General features: G+C 43.9%; 1 long non-coding RNA gene across 1 annotated transcript; it reads left to right on the top strand.

The window, feature by feature from the left end:
- The first annotated feature begins 4,329 nt into the window (after positions 1–4,329).
- LOC310708515 lies at positions 4,330–5,411 on the top strand. The gene is made up of 3 exons (XR_014527077.1): positions 4,330–4,389; positions 5,137–5,196; positions 5,310–5,411. It is a non-coding gene; the product is annotated as an uncharacterized lncRNA (long non-coding RNA).
- The last annotated feature ends 3,189 nt before the right edge of the window (positions 5,412–8,600 follow it).

The following is an 8,600-nucleotide window of genomic DNA, read 5'->3' on the forward strand; positions in this document are numbered from 1 at the left end:
TAGATCTTCCTCCTTATCTCTATCCCCTTTAAGAAACAAACAAATCAGAGTGCAATTCCATAGCACAGCTATTTTAAGCAACTTACAACAATTTTTGGGGATGTACCGTATCTGCAATGGGTAACATAGGATGTCATTCACCTGCTTTATTCTTTGCAGTGGCTAAAGCTGATTCCTTTGAACAGACTTCTAGGGATGTCAGGTTATTAAGAGTTCTGTAGGTCACAGCAGTCACCTTGAATTTTTGCCCAGAAGGTTGCTATGGAACATATTGATTAACCTGCTTTGTGCTTATGCCTGTGCGGCTGATAAATTCATGATCCACACTAATATACCTGAACAAATCTCTAATGCTTTTACAAGAAAATTGGGATTTGTTTTCTGTTCTATCATTCCAGCTGGCAATCGTCTTACACCCTGAAGCATGGGATTGACTTAGTCTTATCATTATCTCGCTGGGTGTGCGTAGTACCCAGGAGAGACAGAAAAATAAAAGCCACTAGAATGTTAAGTACTATGAATCTGTTACAATGGATAAATTTAGCCCCTGTATCAGAGTTGCCTGCTGGCCCAGATACAGTTTCAGGGAAATGAGGTGCATTTTAGAATCTTCAAGAGAAGGGAAGCCAAAAAAAGAAGGAAATTGGAATAAGAAAGAAAAGGGGGGGGGAACACTTGGTTATGGGAGGAATTAAAAGGCAAGGGGTAGTTGGGATCAAGATAAGGTAAAGGTAAAGGTACCCCTGCCCGTACGGGCCAGTCTTGACAGACTCTAGGGTTGTGCGCTCATCTCACTCTAGAGGCCGGGAGCCGGCGCCGTCCAATGACACTTCCGGGTCATGTGGCCAGCGTGGCGAAGCTGCTCTGGCGAGCCAGCACCAGCGCAGCACACGGAAACGCCGTTTACCTTCCCGTACCTATTTATCTACTTGCACTTTTAAGGGTGCTTTCGAACTGCTAGGTGGGCAGGAGCTGGGACCGAACGACGGGAGCTCACCCCGCCGCAGGGATTCGAACCGCCGACCATGCAATCGGCAAGTCCTAGGCACTGAGGTTTTACCCACAGTGCCACCCGCGTCTCTTGGGATCAAGATAGAGGTCTTCTAAACTCTACCTTGGGCTGCTGATAAAGCGACCTTCTCTTTCTGTGGATACAGGAATGATGGTGGGTTGAACTTGCCTTCGCGAGAAGAAATACTTACATGATCTGCAATGATAATTTCTGGCATCATCATAGGGTAAAAAGAACGTTTACGTACAACTTTGGCTTCTTTGGGGGGCTTCCAACTTTAGCTATCATAAATATGCATAATTTGGGGATGGGTGTAGGTAGCGTCTTCCTTAAATACAGAGTGGGGTTTTCCCTGGGTTGGGGCTCTGAAAATTGTGGATCTCTTGCAGGCATGACCATTGGCAGGATACTAGCACCCTGACAGATCACTGCTTGAGCCTATTTTGAACCTCCCTGCTTACCTTGGTTGACAAGGGAACGCAGGAAGGGATGCAAAAGGTATAAACTGAAATACTGATACAGGTTTGCTTGTTGACAAATTTCAAAGTCTCCCCACGGGGATTCCTTTCCTTATGTGCTTCCACAATACCACCTGCACGACATTGTTCAGAAATGATTTGAAGAGGGTTAAACGCTCTCCCAGGTTGAGCTCATCAAGTTGACAGTTTTGTGTTTTTTTTTAAATAAAAATGTATAAGAATCCTTGGGTGGCGCTGAGTCACATTATAACTTTTGCTGTAATGATCCCTTTGCTGGTTCAGCTCTACCTGATGTGACCTATTGTACTGGCTTGAAAGGCAGAATGGCATTTTCTAAAAGCCGGGAGAGGTTTATGATTAGGGGACAGAAGAAAGGTTGGGAAATAATAAAAGCAAAGAGAGAAGGTATGGCATTTACGGCACCTGCAAACAATAGGGACAGAGTAACATTTCACTTGTACATTAGGCAACCTATGTTGCATCCCTAATATAACTCCAGGAGACAAGCTTGATTTGTTAAGAATAACTTCAGGCAGGTACCTGGGATCAGTAGGCGTGGAACATGCAGGCAAGTTACGTGGCAGGCGGTTGTTAGAAGAGTCGCTTTTCATTGCGTTCCCAGCACTCGGCTCACACCATAATGTGCTCATTTATTATTAGACCCTGGCTTTTATGGGCCCTGGATTTTATGGGCACTGTGAGGATAGGAAGCATTGTGCATGTCAGAGGAATGCATGCAGGATACCAAAAAGCAAAGCAGGGAGGGAACATTTGCAGAAGAACAGGCTGCGGAGACGGAAAGCAGGTTTTGCCTGCAGGAGTCTCTGGAGCACTTCTCTCGCTTTCTGTTTTTGCACTTGTGGACAGAGATATTTCATAGGATTGTAGAGTTGGAAGGTACCCAGGGTCACCTAGCCCAGCCCCATGAAATACAGACATCTCAGCTAAAGCATCCCTGACAGATGGCCTAACAGCATCTACTTAAGAACCTCCAAGGAAGGAGAGTCCCAAGGGAGTCCATTACACTGTCAAACAGCTCTTCCTGCCAGAAAGTTCTTCCAGATGTTTAGGGCCCTCGTATTTACGGGACCGCCTCTCCTGGTATGCCCTGCAGAGGACCTTAAGGTCCATGAATAACCATAGTTTAGAGGTCCTGGGCCCTAAGGAAGTCAGACTATCCTCCACCAGGGCCTTTTCAGTGATGGCTCCAACCTGGTGGAATGCTCTGTCCCAGGAGACTAACCCCCTTCAGGATTTAACCTCCTACCGCGGGGCCTGTTAGACAGAGCTATTCCACCTGGCCTTTAATTTGAATTCAGCCTGATCTTTTATTTCCCTTCTTTTCCCTCCCCTTTCCCTTTTATGAAGATTGCCCGCTCTGAGACCCCACAGCTAATTCTCCCCTGGCCTCCTCGCTGGCCCAAGTAGGACCAATTCAGCCGAAGCCTCTTCCCTCTGGTCCACTCCTCAGATTTAAAGGAGGCCAGAGGTCTCTGGGCTAATCTATTTTGGTATTGGTATATGGGGGGCTGGGCTAGATGACCCAGAGTCCCTTCTAACCTTGTTTTCAGTAAAACGAGGGAAGGATACTGTTAATTAGTTATTCATTAGTCATGAGGTCATAGGCATGTGCACACATGGGGGGTTACAATGTATGGTTAGTTTGCACGTGATCTATAGTACTCTTTATGTGGGAGTTTGCATTTATGTATTCTCTTCTTCGGCACCTGGTCAGCTCAGCTGGTTAAAACATGATGCTGATGGGGCCACGGTTGCATGTTTGATCCTTATGGTGGGGTAGTGGGATATTTCTGCATTGCAGGGGGTTGGACTGGATGATTCTCGGGGTCCCTTCCTGCAGTTCTACCTGCACAATTTATATCTGAATTGTTTCACAGTCATCTCGTCTGTGCTGCACCAGCATGGAATCTTTAGCTGCTATAATTGACTATGCTTGTCAGGCCTGGGTATGGTGTGCCCCTTTAAAGAATTTCCCTCCCACCTGGGAGGTTTCCGTTGGCTTCTAAGAATGTGCACACATTCAGATGGTAACGGTTTCTGTTTTATATTCACAGCTTTCCCTAAGCGCAGGCTTATATTCTGCGGCTCTGTGGCTCTTCCTTCTAATTCTTGACTATATCACTTCCTAATTTTTTCAGCCCTTTTCCTTATTAAGATAATATTAATATTGTACTAGTAGTGATGTATAGAAGTGAGAGCTGGACCATAAAGAAGGCTGATCACCAAAGAATTAATGCTTTTGAATTATGGTGCTGGAGGAGACTCTTGAGAGTCCCATGGACTGCAAGAAGAGCAAACCTATCCATTCTGAAGGAAATCAGCCCTGAGTGCTCACTGGAAGGACAGATCGTGAAGCTGAGGCTCCAATGCTTTGGCCACCCTCATGAGAAGAGAAGACTCCCTGGAAAAGACCCTGATGTTGGGAAAGATGGAGGGCACAAAGAGAAGGGGATGACAGAGGACGAGATGGTTGGATAGTGTTCTCGAAGCTACCAGCATGAGTTTGACCAAACTGTGGGAGGCCGTGGAAGAGAGGAGTGCCTGGCGTGCTCTGGTCCATGGGGTCACGAAGAGTCAGACACAACTAAACGACTAAACAACAACAATATATTGTACTAGTAACAGTAGCAACAATATTAGCACCATCATGCCGCCTGCTAGCAGAACCGAACAACAAGGGGTCATTTCTCCACCTCACACGCGTAAGGGGTGCTCCTAGCTGAGCCGTGCAGGTCACCAAAAAGATTAAGAAGAGGGTGCTCTCTTTGGGGAGGAAGTGTGCCCCCACAACGTGTTTCTACTGGAGGCAAGAAGGCAACAGCATCTGGGAGCCTTGTGACCACCATCAAGCGGTCAGCTCTCTCCTCCGGACGTCGGGTGAGTCCTTCCCCCCTTTCTCCCCTTTCTCCCCTGATTATTCCTCTTCTAACTGTAATAAAAAATGTAAGGTCTTATATATATAATAAATGTTCATAGGTTTACCAGCCAAGCATGTAGATGGATGTGGGGACCACATGTCTGGAGCAGCACAGGAAGACCGACCTGAAACTATTTTGAGTCCCAAACCACCCAAATGTTTTCTCTGCAAGGAGGGAGGGTGTGAGGGAATTGTCTCAGGAATTGGGTAATCACCATTTCAAGGGAATGGCCAGACTACCGGGAAAGGCAATCAGATAAGGCATTATTAGATAACCCGGCAGACAGGAAAAACAACAGCATTCAAATTGCTGTTGTAGACCACCTTTTCTGTGATGTAGGTATGATGTTTGTGGGGAGTGTTTTTGGGTTACACCCCTTCTGTGATGTATGTATGATGTATGGAGGGGTAGTCTTGAGCTCCAGGGCAGGGAATTTAAAATGTCTATATAAGGGCAGGCACACCTTTGTTCTGGGTCCTCCTCCGTCCTCCTGTGTGTGAAGGGAGCACCCTGTTGCAACCGTTTAATAAAGATCAGGCTTACTAGCCGCTTTGCTTCTCAATATTCTCTGGTTGGCCTCTGTTATTTTCTCCTACCAATAGGGAACCCACTTAAAGACTCTATGCAGGCTCTTGCATACCCCATAAGGAAAAAAAGGACAGATTTTGTTTACAACATAACAAATATTCCTCTTCTTGGTCACTAGGGAAGGGACAACAGGGACAGAACTATTGCCCATTTAAGGCAGTGCTTGGAGCAGGCTGAGGTGCGCATAGCAAAATCTTGTTCTTCTCATCGCCGTTCTCAGATGGTTTGGCGCTGAGGTAGGTCTCCCACCGCTAGTTTTTCTGACAGTTCCTTGTGTCCTGAATCTCATAGGTCACAGCGCAGGAAGAAGAGATCCCGTCGGACCAGGAAACGCGGACATGAGTCCAGGAGAGATTTTTTGGATTCATCAGAGATCCCAGTATGTCTGATTATTCTGATATTGACTTAGAAGATCAGATTAAGGGGTATTGGGTTAACCAGAGGTTCGATAGCCGTCTGAGGGCCCCAGTCCTGCCACTCAACACCTGGCCTAGGGCGGGGCCTGACAGGCCAATAAGAACTGCTGCTGCGGCTACCACCCAGGAGGACTCCCCTGCTCAGCACCTGAGGGCCCCAATCCTGCCATTTACCACCTGGCCCAGGGCAGGGACTGATGGGCACTATAAAGTACTGCTGCAGCTGCTGCTGCTGCTGGACAGAGAGGGCTCCTTTTAAAAAAATAATTTTAAAAATGCTGTCATTTTTCTACCTATGCCATTTTAAACTGTGATATTAATGCTGTATTCTTCGTTTTAGATTTTATGTGGAAATTGTTTCCCATTTGGTTGTGTATTTTTTTTATGTGGTTTATTTATTGTTTATGGCTTTTGTAATTATGTAATTAAGCCGTAAGCCGTCTTGAGTGTTGTTGTTTTTTAACTGTGGAAAGGCGGCATACAAATAAAAAATGATGATGGTGATGATGATGCTTTGGCTCAGGTGCCTGCCTTGCAGGGGGTTGGACTAGATGACCTTTGGGTTCCTTCCAACTCTACGATTCTAGGAGTTTAATGAGTCTAACCTAACCTACTTCCAAGGGTTGTTATGGGAATTAAATGAGGAGGGGGAGGAGAACCATGGATGCCATCTTGAACTCCTTGGAGAGAAAGGTGGCAAAATAATGTAATAAAATGAATAAAAGAGCTCAGTAGGAGAGGTACCTTAGCTGCTAGTTTCCTGGCAGTAGCATCACTGCTGCTTAAGGAGGAAGAGGGGCAAGGTGGGTGGGGGGGCAGCCAGCACTGTGCAGGTGAATGCTGACAGGAATGCCCTGCCTTTCTCTTTCTTATATATATTTTATTTATGGTTTTCTGTTTTATGCAAACCATACATCAAAAAGAAACTGCAGTCTCTGTTGTGCCTCATTCCTTTTTTATTTTTTATGGTTTTCAATTTTATAAATTTCAATCATTTTACAATCATCTTAACATTTCAAAACCCTCTTTCTGCAATTCCTTAAATTTGTTTCTTATATTTTCTGCCTATCCAAATTAATTTTATTTGCTCATTCATTCATCTTCTTTAAATATATGCTCTTATAAAACTGCAGGTTATTACAATAATCCTGCCAATCTTCTTATCTGTTTATAGTTTATTTCTAAATATTCAATAAACCATTTGCATACATGAATAAATTTCTATACAGTTTGGGTAGTTATGTCCCTATAATTCCCAAAAGGAAAGCTCCTGGTTTTCTTTGCAAACATTATTTTAAAGATCGTTTTCAATTCATTATATATCATTTCCCAGTAAGCTTTAACCTTACTGCAAGACCACCACATATGATAAAAATAACCTTTTTTCTCTTTACACTTCCAATACTTATTTGATTTTGATTTACTCGGTGTTAGGTACCATCAATATAACATTTTCATATAATTTTCTTTCATGCTGTGAGTTTTATATCCCTATTCCACAATCGTTCCCATGCTTTCTTTTCTATATTATAACCAATATCTATTGCCCAATATATCATTGAGGAATTTACTTCCTCGTCCTTTGTGTCCCATTCCAATAATGTCTTATACAGTTGTGATATTTCTTCCCAAAACCCTCGTATCCTATCTTTCTTAAATAATTGGTTCAAATGATGATATGCTATCCATGTTCTTAAATTGCTTGATAATTCCTTAAATTCTTTTAATTGATACTCTTCTCCCTCTTGTTTTAATAAAAATATATAAAAAGTATGTTATCTTGATTTCTTATTTTTCCAGTAAGATTTGCCATTTCTGCATATTCCATAAGTTTTGGTATCCATTCTTCTTTTGCTGGGACTTCTTCTTCTTTCCATTTTTGGGCAAGTAACATTCTTGCCGCTGTAGATGCATTCATACAGTTAGGGAAAAGAACCGTCAGGGATAAAAAAAAGTGACCAAAGACCAGCATATCTTTATACAATCTTTATTAGAAGAAGAAAAAATTAATTAGGGAAGGGGAAAACTGGGCCTTGGTGGGAAGAGCTCAGCTTGAGCTGCTGGCCTCATTGTTGCCGCTGCCTGGAAGAGAAAAGAAGAGAAAAGATTCTTAATATTTTCATTTATTATTACTGCAAGGATCTCCAAGTGGCCCACATTATTCTCCCTTCCTCATCCAATCCCTAAACTCTTCTTAAATCAGGGAGCTGCCTCCCCCCCCCCCCAGCCAGCCAGCCAGATTCTCTCTGGCCTCCCTGTTCTTCGTGAACAAAGATCAACACTCACCACTGGTGGAATCACTGGTGGCATCCATCCCCTGGTCCTTCGGCCTCACATAGATGGTTCTTAGTTTAATTTTCCTCCCGTCCACGATTACACTTTCTTGCCTCATACAGTCCAGGGGATGGATTTTAGTGGCACGGCAACAAGAGGCCAGCAGCTCTCTCATCCTGCGCAGACTGGAACATCTGGTGGCATCCATCCCCTGGTCTCTCGGTCTTACATAAATTGTTTGCACTTTAATCTTTCTTCCATCTACCATCACACTTTCTTCCTCCAAACAGACCAGGGGATGGATTTTGATGACACGGCAACAGGAGGCCAGCAGCTCTCTCATCCTGTGCAGACAGCAGGATCTAGGGAAGAAAAGGAAGAAGGTCATGAAATGGATTCTAGTTATTTCCTCGATACTCTCTATCCCTGCACTGCAAGCTATTTCCCTCAAAGCATCTAACGGGGCCCTGAGGACAATCTTTACAAATTAATCTAACCATGACCTGGTTCCCTATGTTTCTAAATCTTAAGGAACAGCTAAAGAAACAGGGGGAAGAATAAGAGATCCTACTTACAGACGAGCTGATGAAAGTTTCATTTTCTCCAAAACCACAATTCACTAACTAAACAATTCACCTCTCACAATTCACCTCTCTCACTCACTAAAATCAAATAGATGCTCTGCCCAAAGTTCTCGGCCAACCAATCAGCAGGGGACGTGTCACAATGGAAAACATGACCCCGTTACTTTAGCTACCTTGCTTAACAATGGGCATTGTTCCCCTTAATATTTATTTTTCAAATATATATTTCAGTGGGTTAAGTGGTTTTATTCAATTTATTTAGAAAAGATCTAGAGCTGGCTTCATCCAGCACGGTGCATTTCTGGACA

The sequence above is a fragment of the Podarcis liolepis genome, assembly GCF_965112155.1.
Source record: "Podarcis liolepis genome assembly, chromosome: 6".
Taxonomy (NCBI): Eukaryota; Metazoa; Chordata; class Lepidosauria; order Squamata; family Lacertidae; genus Podarcis; species Podarcis liolepis.